This window comes from Gordionus sp. m RMFG-2023, chromosome 3 (assembly GCF_954871325.1).
Source record: "Gordionus sp. m RMFG-2023 chromosome 3, tfGorSpeb1-WG-v2, whole genome shotgun sequence".
Taxonomy (NCBI): Eukaryota; Metazoa; Nematomorpha; class Gordioida; order Chordodea; family Parachordodidae; genus Gordionus; species Gordionus sp. m RMFG-2023.
The window spans coordinates 40,783,357-40,796,691 of record NC_088777.1 but is presented as its reverse complement, the minus strand read 5'-3'; the positions used below and the strand labels follow the sequence as shown (position 1 = coordinate 40,796,691).

Below are 13,335 nucleotides of genomic sequence, written 5' to 3'. Positions count from 1 at the left end.
TTGTCGCTATTTAATTTTTTTAATAATTGAGATCTTCTAATTTACTAAAATGTTTATAATTTTCTTAAAAATTAAGTAAGTTATATAAGGAGATTCTAACTAGAGGTGGGCGTGGCCCTAAATTTACGATGGAAGTAAAAAATATTTACGTCCTTTCACGCTTACTACCAGAAAAATTTTGACCCAACCCTCCCGCTCACTAAAGACAATATTTTGATCACATCCATCACACCTGAAAATTTACGGTGTTTTTTAATTTTCCAAAATTTTATATTTTTCACTTTTTTAAATTTATTCTATTATAGTTTTTATTTCTCTAATTTCATTTTAATAACACAAAATATTACAATTTACAATTCAAAATTTATATATAGTGTCCATATTTTTTTATTTCTATTGTGTTCGCCTTTCCTCTAATAAGCGATTGGCTATAGAAAATAACCTTTCATTAGAAGCCGAACTTGTTGTTAGCTGATAAAATTTTACTAGCTAATTTTCTCAAAAAAGAAAATAAATTTTCCTGCATCAAAACTTCAAAAATTGTCATTATTTGTTTCATGAGTGATAAATCTTTTAATATCATCTTCACAATTCATCGGTATATATTAATGCTATTTAGAGAATATGCGGTTTTTTATACAGGATGAATTAGAAAAGTTAAATATGATAGTTGACATAGTCTTATGCATATCATCTAATTTTAAATCAGTTCGCATTTTTAAGTTGTTTTATATGTAAGACGTTTAATTATTACTGTATCGCCTTCGGAAGGTTTATAAAATTTAATTAATTTTTTGTTTTTATAAATAAACTTCATTTATTGTGGGACGAGAATCTGCACTCAGATTATCTGAGCATATTGAGATAAAAAAAATATCTAACTGACATGTGATCTTTATATCAATAGTCGCTAATCTATTTAATTCTTGTTTGTTAAGCAGGCAATTATGATTCATCATAATGATTTTAAGTAACTTTGTATCATGATATATACATAGTTCCATCGTTATCATATCTTAAATGAAAGTATTAGCTTGCTATTTGCTGCAGATTGTTTGAAATATTGCACTATCTTTACACCATTTATACTTAAAATTAAGCTATTTCAGGTAAGCAATTATCAAAAGTACAATGCATTATGTTTAATATATGGTTAAATGCATAGTAATACATTACATTTTTAACTGCATCAATTATCTTTTAGATTTTTAGTAAGATGTTCAAATTTCCTTTAATTTTGACTGATTATAATTTGAGTGCAAATGAGTATATATATATACATATAGTAAAAAATGAAAATAAAACATATTTAAATTAAACATTACCAAATTTCCATTGCTGAACGAGAGTTTAGAGACTTTAAATTATTTTTCATCTAATTGAAATTTTATAAGATGGGGAAAAAATGTTGCTATTTTTGTTTTCAAAAATTCCTTTTTCAAAATAATTCAATTAAATTATCAAATATTTATTACTAGCTAATAATCCGTCAAGAATGACGGGGTTGAGGGGTAATTAGTTAGTTTTTCTCCCTACTTTTATGATAGTTGTTACCTGTTTTTTGAAAATAATATCTTTTTATTCTTTATAACCCCCCCCCCTTCAGGCCAGGTCCCCAGGCCTGCAAAAAAATTTGTTTTAGGTCAATGTTTGATCCATAGTTGATAATAGAATTCCCAAGCGTCCAAGCTGATAATAATCTTGAAAAATTTTCCCTAATCCCAGTCCAATATATATCATAAAAATATTTTCCAAGCCCAGCCCCACCCATAATAATTTTAAAAAATTTTTCTTAAGCTAATTTAAATATATTTTTACTCAAAAAATAGTATTCACTATTAGTCCTAATGAGTTGGTCTTAGTCTGAAGTAGGATTGATCGGGATTAAAAAGAATAAAAAATGAATATGGTTTTTAGAGATTTACCTATCTCCAGGCTTGAGAAAAAAATTTCAAAATTATTACGCGTTGGCCAGGTTTGAGAAAAAATTTTTAAAATTATTATGGGTGGGGCTGGGTTTGGAAAATATTTTTATGAATTATAAATAAAATATTATGCCTAATATTTAATATAAAAAAATTCCGAAGAACTGAAATAAAATATGTCAAAGTCATAATTCATTTAAAAATACAATCAGAATATGAAAGTTGCATGAGCCTTGGTTTTTTGATCAGGCCTAGCTATGTCTGCATAAAAAAAATTTCAGGTCAATGTCTATCCCATATTTAAAATTTAAAAATCTTCAACTATTTTAAATTTTATCCAATATAATTTCCATCACAAATTTAAATTTTTATATTTCTAATACTCTTAATGCTCACTGTATTGCTACAATTTTACCTCTTTTTCTCCTAAATCTTAATATTTTTATAAAATTTATTAATAATTAGTACCATACACACAAACTAAATAATTACCCTTCAACACCGTCAGCTAGTTATGGTAATAAACGGCAAAATTTTAAAAATATCAGCTATTAATTAATATATACATATAGATAATATTTTAAATTTAATTATATACAAGTTGGTGCATGTGTAAAGCATACGCCTTTGAAACGGGAGGTTTGTGGTTCGACTCTCGTAGATAGCAAAAAAATCACATTACATTATATAGTCTCCTTAAATTTTAAATACATTAGGGAGATACGAAAACGATCGTGTTTTGATTATGGAGATTATATATATTAGATAATTTTAAATGGCAAATTTATATTCATAAAAAAGCAATTTTAAAAATTAAAATTTCTGTGATTCGCGGGAAATTTATATTCATGCCTAATCACGCCCGGCAAAAATTTTGGGAAGACCCATCATGCTCAATAACGCCTAATAATTTAAAATTTATTCAAACTCACGCGGTGACCCACCATGATTCATGTCATGCGTAACTTGAAAGCCCGCGCCTACCTCTAATTAACTATGAAATGCAGTGCCGTGGCCAAAATTTATTCAGGGGTGGGGGTAAAAATAAAAATAGTAATTTTTTGGGGGGGAGGGGGGGAGGCTTCGCCCTAAAATCCCCATTTGCCCGATCTTCGACAGAATTCGGCCAATTAAAAATTTGGGTTAGGTGTTTCTGTTTTCTTATTTTCCCCGCGTTTATTTATATTTTGCTTTGTTTTTGCTATTTGATAATTTTTAAAAAAATGACATCTTCTAATTTACCAAAATGTTAACATTTTTCTTAAAAATTAAGTAGGTTATATAAGGAGTCCGTAACTTAGAAGATACAGTGACGTGGCCAGTATTTATTCAGGAGGTAGGTAAGAAAATATTATGGGCCGCCTAAAATTATCAATTGCCCGACCTTTGGTAGAGTTTGGCCAATGGAGTTAAGTGCTTTTGTTTTCTTATTTTTCTCGTATTTATTTATATTTTACTTTTTTCTAATGTAATTTTCCCTATCATATTCCTGAAGTTGACCGAACAATTGGAGGTACTAATCCATAATTTTAGGTGTTTTGTTATTTATTAGCCTAGTGCTCTAATTAATATAAAGAAATAATTTATTAGCAAACAAAATTTTGGCCAACCTTACAATTAAAAATCGACTGAGAGCATTTATTCTGTATATTGGGTTTAATTAGTTATTATTTTAATCCTTTTCAGATTGTATATAAAAAGAAAAATCTATTAAAGAAATAAAAAAATATATTGCCAACTGGTATCATGCCAGAAAGAAAAATATTGAAGCATTAAATGTTTGATTTGCTCTAATATTTAGTGCCTGATCAGTATTTATCAATCCTTCAATCAATTTTGCTAACTACAAAAAAAGAAACTGTATTATAAGGAAGAGGAAGTCTATATGCTATGTTTTAATCGATAAAGTCAAGCTATTGGAAACACAATTCTGAACTAACCAGTGCTTAATTTGTACATTTTAATGCTTTAATCCGTTTGGTAGATTGCTAAGAAAGTTGGAATTGATAAAATAAGGAAAAAATTATAATCATTTTTGTAAACCATAACTGAATTATAAGAAAAATAAAAATATACGCCTTAAGCGTGAAGTCAACCAAACCTAGAAGCATTCATTCGGAAACCTATACAATTAATGCGTATTTTTATTTACAAAATAAGATAAAATTATCAAGATTTGCATCAGGCCAGAACAAAAATTATAGAAGCACTAATATCTAGGTTGCTCCGACATTTAATTCTCGATTTGTACTAAAAGATTAATATTCGAAAATTGATGTATTTGAGTATATAATATATACTTAACAGAGTTGTTAAGGTATCGCGATCCTGTGTCGAGTTCGACATCATTTTGTTCGAATGGTATAGGTGATACTTCTAAAATTTCTATATGTCATAATTTTTCGATACATTTTACTAATAGGTAACAAATCGATATATCCTCGATATTTTTTTATCTTAAATTATAGTTTATTCTCTATTTTATTTACTACAAATTTAGGATTTACAAAAATTAAAATTATAAATAAATAAATATTTATTTTCACGTGAATTGAAATTATTGAAATTTAAAAAAAATATTTACATATTAATAAAATTTAAAAAATATTTAAATTGTTTAATAAATTAATCAGATATATCTTACAAACAATGCTAATTTCTTATTTTTCCCATATTTTATAGATTCAAACGTGACTATATGACAAATTAAAAGAAAACATCATTCATAAGATTGAAAAATAATTGCAAGAGGTTTTTGTATATTTTTGTATTCAATACAAAATATCCAAGATAATATTAGACAAATGCTTTTAAATATTATTTTTATATTTTGCCTATATAATGTTTAAATAATAATAATAAACCCTTTTGAGTTTTCTTTGATAGTTAATTAAATAATAGGCGAAAATGAAATTTCGAATGAATAAAATGATTTTATTTTTAATTTCTGATTTCTATGATAATGAGAAATCAATTAGATTCATTAAATGATGATGATCTAATTCACTTCAAAAACATCTTTATTGTGCAGGATATTTGGTTGCGACAACTGATGCACATAAGACTCTTGATAATAGTCATTATAAAAACTTTAACTTACTAAAAGAAGATTAAAAGAAAATTATTTTTCAGATATATCGTTCTTTAATGGTAAAATTCTAAAAGCTTTGGAACAAGCAAAATAAATCATTAATATCTTCTTAGATAATTATTAAAATTTTTTAGGAGATTAGATATAAATCCCAGTATTACTAGGTAGAATTCCATAAAGAGACATAATTTTTGATTAACTACATTTGAAAGACTTTCACAGTATGAATTTATGCAAGAATATTCATAGGCATGTTATAAAAATTTTACAATTTGATCACTAAATAATATAATAGGTGATGAAAATCTGTTGCAGCTGCCTTAGCTACAATTTACCAGTAACGAAGTTTTCATAGAAGCAAGGGAAGTGTTGCTTCTCTTGTCAGTTTTCAAGAAAATTAATAATTATATTTGCAAAAAATTAATATAATATTTTTACTACTTCAAAAAAAAATATACGTTCGTGAAGCGAATTGAAAATTCTTTTTTTAAAAAAAATTAATTTAAAAAAAAGAAAGAAATATACCAATCTTTGATGTAATTTTTATTACTTCTAAAAAAAATTAACAGTGTGGAACCATATATGAAATTTGTAAATAAAGAAAAAATCGTATATGAATACGTCGTGTAATTTTACATTTAAAAAATATATGTCGAGGAAGCAAATAAAAAAGGCTTATTTTCTAATAAATAAAAAAGGAAGAAAAATTTTGATAGTATTTTTTTTTAAGAAATATCTATTTATTTTGTAAAAAAAACAATAACTAACTTAAAATGAATTGTGTTGAAAATGTATTAAAATTATCCCTTTAGCTCAGGGCATTATGATATGAAAGAATTGATGATCAAAAAATTAAAACTTTATAAAACTTGTTATCCTAACTTTCGCTCCAACAACCACAAGTACAGAGAAACTGATTTATATCTTCAAAAGAAATAATAACTTAATGTAAAAACAGGATGTATCACAATCAATTTATCCAATGTATCAATGATTTCAATTAAAAACAATATATTAAAATATTATAAAAATCTTTTATAATCTTGAGAATTTTACTAAAAAGGACAAATTTCGTTTATTTATTCATCTTAACATTTTGTATGGTTTTGTGAAAGAATAAATTGCTCCCTTAGAAGCAAGCTACACATCATTAAAACTTACAAAGATCTATATATATGCAGCATATTACTGATTTATAATATCCTTATTATGAAAAAAAAAAAATATGAATGGGTTTACCAGCCATTTGCAGAAAAAATAAATAAGATCTTTAAATTATTGATATTACATTTACTAATGAAATCTAAAGTTAAAGGTTTATTTAATAATATTTTTTGCCCACTAATTAATTACGAATATTATTTCAATTAGATTATACATTGGATAATCTTGAATTTATTATTAATGCAATTTTCGATATTTCATTAATAGTTATTCTTATATATCAACGTAGAATATAAAACTGATGTTGTTATTTAACTCTCTTCTTAGTCTAAGATAAAAACCTTAGTTTGTATTTTATTTTCGATCTTCGATGTAATGCGATGCCCTATATCCTTGTAGAAGGCTAGGGCCTAAGTACGAAAGGGATTTAGTGTTGAAACAATTATTGATAAGGAAAAAATTATTGAAAAATAAATAAAAGAATATTTTCGCAGATTTATTTCGTTCTGCGTCTACAATAGTATCATTTTTAGTGGATCTAGACGAAAAATTTCAGATTAAAATAGTACCACTTTTCACCATTACAAAGTTTACAATCTGCGTTACAAAGTCCAGTTGGCTCATAGGTTGAGAGAATTCAGGCTGATTTCAAGGCACGAGATATAGTGTCATTACATTTGGTATGTCTTAGAAATCTAATTTCACAGAGTTTGAAATGCAGGAAGTGGCAACCTTCCGAGCAAACAGGAGTCTGATAAAATGAGCATGAATATGGCATAACCATATTGCAATTAAGTATGAGTCCGATAGCATGGCGTAGCTCATCGTTTGTAAGTAGTAAATCAAGATTACTTAAAGGGGTTGCTTCAATAAATTCATAACCGTTATGAAATTGAAAGAGAAGGAAATGTTCCATAGGTTGACTTCTCGATTTAAGTAATGCAACGGAATTGCCAACCAATGGTAAATCTCAATCTCTTTGCAATAAGATTGAAAGAGGATAGACTAGGAAAGAGGATAGATTAGGAAAGAGGATAGACTAGGAAAGAGGATAGACTAGGAAAGAGGATAGACTAGGAAAGAGGATAGACTAGGAAAGAGGATAGACTAGGAAAGAGGACTTCCAAGGATCGATAGCCTGAAAGAGTAGATGATCTGGGTGGTGAGTCGTTAATTTGCTGATGATTGAAATTAAAAGCAATAACAATTAACATTATTATATGTGTAAAGGCAATAAATTTAAAAATATCATTTTAGCATAATTCTTTGCTTCAATTATAATAATTTTTCTTTGTAGATATTTCCATCATCCTTTGAATGGGTTTTTGTTCAAGACCCAGATATTAGAGAAAAAGAAAAGAAGAGGTGATGTAAATGATAGTCAAGGAATTGTCTACCTTCACAGTTTTCCATTTACATCAAGTTCCTAAGGTAAAAACTAACCTGACATCTTTATTGATGAGCCCTCTACGTAATAAAAATAATTTAAACATAAAACAAAACCTTGACAATTTTTTAGAGTACATAGGGAAGGATTTCACAATTTAAAATCATTTTCCTATTAATAAATAGAAAACACAACGCGACCATTCCATTCAGCATGCCGGTTGAACATTTATTTAGTGTCTTTAAAAATGTTTTTACTAAAATAATTATATGCACTGATTTTAAATTAAGAATAATTTTGACGTGCTAATAAGAAAATAATTAAGAAAAATTATGATAAAGCAAAAAATTTAATTTAAGATTTATCATAAATGTGTAAAATTTAAAAATAAAAAAAACTAAATCTTAATTTTTTCTATCTAAAATAATAATTTCTATTGTTTTATCGATCATAATCAGCTAGGGATAGGTTGTGCAAAAGTATGAACGAGCTAATTCAGGAATTTGTCATGCCTAACAAATTTAGGCCAATCAAGTTTAAAAATCTTGGGTTTTATGGCGGGTCTGACCCGCATTCATATTATTGTGAGTTTCTAAATTTGAGTATATAATTTTATAATGTTTCCAAATAGGAAAAATTATGATACTTTTCATCAAAATAGGGATCTATTATATCCATAAGCAAGTTAAATTTCGCAATTGAACTGACCATTCTTTTTAGTAATAAATCTGTCAATTCTAAATATAATTCACTATAATTTTATAGATTGTGAGAGAGATAAATTATCAATGTTATTTGCAAATTTTATTATAAAAACAAGGTCCAAAGTTATGAGCATTCAAAGTTGGACAAACAAAATTCGAATTTTCCAACATGTAAAAATTTTTTTTTTTATTATTAAACTTAACATTTGAGCAAAAGTTAGTAAAATGGTTTTCAGTAAAAATACTTGATTTTAATTAAAATTCTAAGATAATATAAACATTATGGTGCCAAATTTTTGAAAGAATTTCTTAACAGAAACTAATCTATTCCAACCTTAAATCGATTCAATTGATTGCAAAAATCGATGCTACCAGATCAGCAGAAAAGCGATAGGTGGTAGACCACGTACAACTCGTATTATGAAAAATGTTGATTCTGTTGAAACACTCACATTGAGCCAAAAAGATTGATCTGGCATCCACAGAACAATTCGTAGAATATCTTAAGAAACTGGTATTTCGAAAACTTAAGTGCATCAAATTATCCAAGATCTGCAGCTGGAATGTTTAAAAATGGAACAAGCTCAGGACCTACCCGATACAATATGACTGTCCGTACCAAACAACTTCTACCATGATTCATGGGTGAAGATGTTTACAGCATCCTCACCAGTAAATCTGCACAATGATAGGGTGTACTTTGCTGTTTAAATAAGAAAACAAGTTGTTGCCAATCGATTGCTTCATACTTGTTTAAATTTATCAAAATCCGTCATGGTTTTAGTTGGAGTAACATGTCTTGGCTGCAAAGAGCTCATCTGATCCAAGCGTTAAAAAAATGAATGGTGAATGCTATCATGACGTTTTACTCAATGAGCCCTTATTACCTCCTATTAAGAAATAGTCGGGCAGTGAATTCTTTATATTCCAGCAAAACAGGACAGTGCTTCAGTTCAATGAGCTAGAGAAACTGAAGATCTTCTTTTAAGAAAAACTAAAGATTTTATGTTACCCATTTTTCCCCCTCACCACTCCAATAGCCTTGATCTCAATCTGATCGACTACAAGACATGGAGATTATTTTAAGAACGCGTTTATCAAATCCAGAGACACCATTTTGACGATTACAAACAGTGGCTTGTGGACAGAAACATTGATAATTTATCCCTCTCTTAATTTTTTGTAAATTTAGTTGAATTATTTTTAGAATTGACAGATTTATTGCTGAAACAAAAAGGGTTTCAGTTCAATTGGAATAAAGTGTACGATATAATATCATTTATCGAACTAGGGGGTCAGAAATTGCTGTCACTCTAGCTTTTCACAATATATATATAATTTTTTATATCTGATACAATGTTATTATATAGAAAATAATACTATTTTAGCAATATTTAAATTAATGGAAGAAGCATAATTTGTATTACAGCAGATTCTATGCTAAAAAAACATTATGAAATGGCCAATTTATTTGGAAAAAGATTAATAATGAGGTTAATTTATTAAATTTTACATTTCATAAATATGAATTGTGGTTGGACTTTGACATTTACCTAACAATAGTTAATTTTTAAGATATACGAATATATAAAATTAGATTCGTATTATATACAAAACTTTCTATTGTATCGTGCTAGAGATGTTATTTATTTATGTTGAGTGAAATAGATTCAAATTAAATTTTATATAAATGACATATTATTATTTCTACCCAAATAATTGAGCAACACTTTAGAGCTTGTAGAATAGATTATGCTATTTTAACGTTTTGATGGTAATTACAATTGATATTATAGAGTAAATGGAATTTATGAACAAAATCTATTAAATGGCAATTAACTTTATTAATGGATAAATAATCGTGTTATAATATATATAATTGAGATTGATAGCGTTTACATTTTATAAAGAAGAAAGATATTAATAATTTTATTTATTCTATAAAAGAGTAATATTTCTCTTATTATTTGAACTATTAAATTATCTAAGACGGCAATGATTGAGTAGGGGATAATAATAGGATATTATGATATGATAATCTAGTTAGACCTATCCTTTTCAATATTTACCTAAGGCATAATATATTATTGAATAAATATCCTTGAATTCTTATGAAATTTATGTTTTGTATTAGTTTTAAAGTATTTAGTGGGTTAGGGGTTTGTAATTGGAGAATAGTTATGAGTCATCCATTCCTCTCAATAAAATTTAAGAGGGGGCAGGAAAATATATTTTTGGGTAACAACAATTAATCCAAAATAAGTGTTCGTTCCTTCAATTTTAAAGAAAAGAGAGCATAGAAATGAGCAAAACTTGCGGGACCTTGCACTCTCCTTATGTTTATTTATTCAATTTTTTAAAATGTTTTTATTACTTAGTTGAACAAAATTCGCGGTAAGCATTTTTTTTTTGTTGCGAAAAATTTACTTATTCAAATCAATAGTTTTTTTTATAGATAGAAATCCTCAAACTTTGATCTATATTCATGTCATATATAACATTTTCTATAGAGACTAGATAGTTACCTGGTCATCATAATCATTTAAAAAATCTGATTTAGTTAAGATTATAAATGACTATTATTTTTCCTTTTTACATATAATGTTTTAAAATATTTGTTTACCAAATAGCAAACTGATTAATTAAAGCCAGAAATTAAAAACCGAAACGAATATATTTACATTTCAGGCTCAGGTTTAGATAATAACTATACCTACACAAATACGAATCGAATAATGGAATTATTCGTACTCGTTTAAATCGAATAATTCATTATTCGTATTCGTACGAATAATAAAATGATTATTCGATTCGATTCGTCGAATATTCGATTCAATTCGAAAATTTTATTTAACCATAAATTAAAAAAGATAGAATATTAAATTTATTTTGTAAAATTTAACTATGGATAAAAGACAAACAAATTTTATTAGTAAGATAATATAGAAGCATATATATATATATATATATAGTATTTTTATATATAATGTAGTAAAATCAATATAATATTCATATCATGTAGAAGACAAATATACCAACAACAAATTTTTTAAACAAAAAATTTTTGCAAAAAGTAAAATTTATGATTTCTCCATCATCAAACGACGGAGAAATATCTGGTTCGCCCGTCATTCTTGATGGGATGGCTACTAGTTTATTATAATTGTATATGTTTTATAAATTGCATATAAAAATAAATACTTTCTTCGTCCATCATAAAACAATTTTCGGAAGTTAATTTTGTATTATGAAGTTATTCGAATAAAAACAGCCGTTAACAACAATTTTAGAAATATAAAATGTTTCTTCATTATTCCACTAGGAAATTTTATTAAATAGGAATAATTGCAAATAATTCCTACTAATAATATATGATTATTTTTCAATATTTATTAATATAAATTACTTTAATCGAATAATCTCGAATAATTCGATCGAATAATAGATAAAAAATTATTCGACGAATAATATATTTTCCTTATTCGAATTCGATTCGAATTTTCGAATGGAATAATTTTGATATTCGTATTCGTAAAATAAGAATCGAATCGAATAATTGCATTCTGATATTCGTATACCAAATTTGGCTTATGGATATAGCAATGCGCTTAAATTGCCATTGCATGGTAGAAACGTTCCTGCACTTCATAAAGATAGTCTTTCATCACACTGTGCCATAGAAGAATTGTGCCACACATATCCCTTTAATTAAATATTTTGCAAGGTTTTTATAAGAGTATTAATTATTAGCATCCAAATCACCCATCTTTTCAAAAGCTTGAAATTCTACTGCCAATATAAACTAATATCTCGATTATAATCCTCGATAACTGCATAATAATCAAATGCGTTTCAAAATTCAAAATTACATTCCAAACTAGTATTGTTAAATGGCTAAGCCAGGTCCTAAACTTAGCCAAATTTAGAGTCTAATAATAGACCCAGATCCAAGCCAGCTCAATGAGCCGAATAAGTCGGTTCAGGAGTTTCGGCTCAGGAGTTGCTCGATCCGGCTCCCATTTGAGAATCCCATATTTTATACATGATAATATTTAATAACAATTACTTTTTTGAGTACCATGAATAGTATGAGTATAATATATTGAAAGGAATCTATTACTAATCAAATGAAGGAATTCTGATTAATTATACTAGAAATGGAATAACCAAGAAAATTTTGATTTGCAATTGTAATAGGATCTGGCATGCGATTTATATTATTACTTTCTGATTGTATGTATAATATATAAATTATTATATATATTTAAAATATTTATAAATTAAAATTAACTTGTTTTAGTTTTTCTTTAAGTAGATTAAAATATTACCATGTTTATTTTGAGAATTCATTTATATGTTAATTTGTTATCAAACTCGGATGACACAATTATTTTTAAAATTTTAATAAATTATTTATTGAATGAATGGATTCTAAAGTGAAAATGAAGGAGGGGGGGGGGGTTATTTATTGAATAAATTGATTCTAAAGTGAAAATGAAGGAGGGGGGGGGGGGTGAAGTTATTTTTATTCGACTTATCGATGGTAATTCCCTTCTCTTCTAATTTAATATAGTAATTTATATAAGTCAGTCCTTTTGCACTCTCTCCTTGCCAACATACGTAATTGCCTGAATTTAGGACAACGAAAAAGAGAGATAATTACTTATTTTTAAAAAAAATTTCCCTTTAAAAGTGTTATATATTTTGAATATTGAATGTATCTTTGGTGCTTTTAATTTGATTGAATGTCACCTAAAATAATGGTTAGTTGAATAATTAATTTGAATAATATTTAATAAGATATTACTATAAATATTTTCCAAGAATCGAAAATGGGAAAAGGAAATATGATAAATGAATGAATGTGGGGCCTGGCCATTTTTATAAAATTTTTTTTAGGCCCAGTCCGGGGATATTTAAATTTTAAAAAATACGAACCAGCCCAGCCTCTGGTACATATAAAGATAAAATAATAAATGGGAAAAAAATCTTATTTAGGATAGGCTAATTTATCCCTGTGTATTGTATTTAACATATAATCCTTATAAATTCCCGAGTTTGTTG

At 26.8% G+C, this 13,335-nt stretch overlaps 1 protein-coding gene and 1 long non-coding RNA gene across 2 annotated transcripts in view; both read right to left on the bottom strand.

Annotated features, from left to right (window-relative positions):
* The window catches only part of LOC135927267 (somatostatin receptor type 2-like), a 36,416-nt gene extending 32,175 nt beyond the window's left edge, over nt 1-4,241 (bottom strand). Inside the window, exon 1 of the mRNA XM_065463222.1 lies at nt 4,226-4,241. The gene's annotated coding sequence lies outside the window, so the exon portion shown is untranslated. The remainder of the gene's footprint in view (nt 1-4,225) is intronic.
* Nucleotides 4,242-11,180: 6,939 nt separating this feature from the next.
* LOC135927258 (uncharacterized) lies at nt 11,181-11,601 on the bottom strand. Its single transcript, XR_010572018.1, has 2 exons — nt 11,473-11,601; nt 11,181-11,420 (listed from the first exon to the last, which is right to left on the bottom strand). It is a non-coding gene; the product is annotated as an uncharacterized LOC135927258 (long non-coding RNA).
* Nucleotides 11,602-13,335: the final 1,734 nt, after the last annotated feature.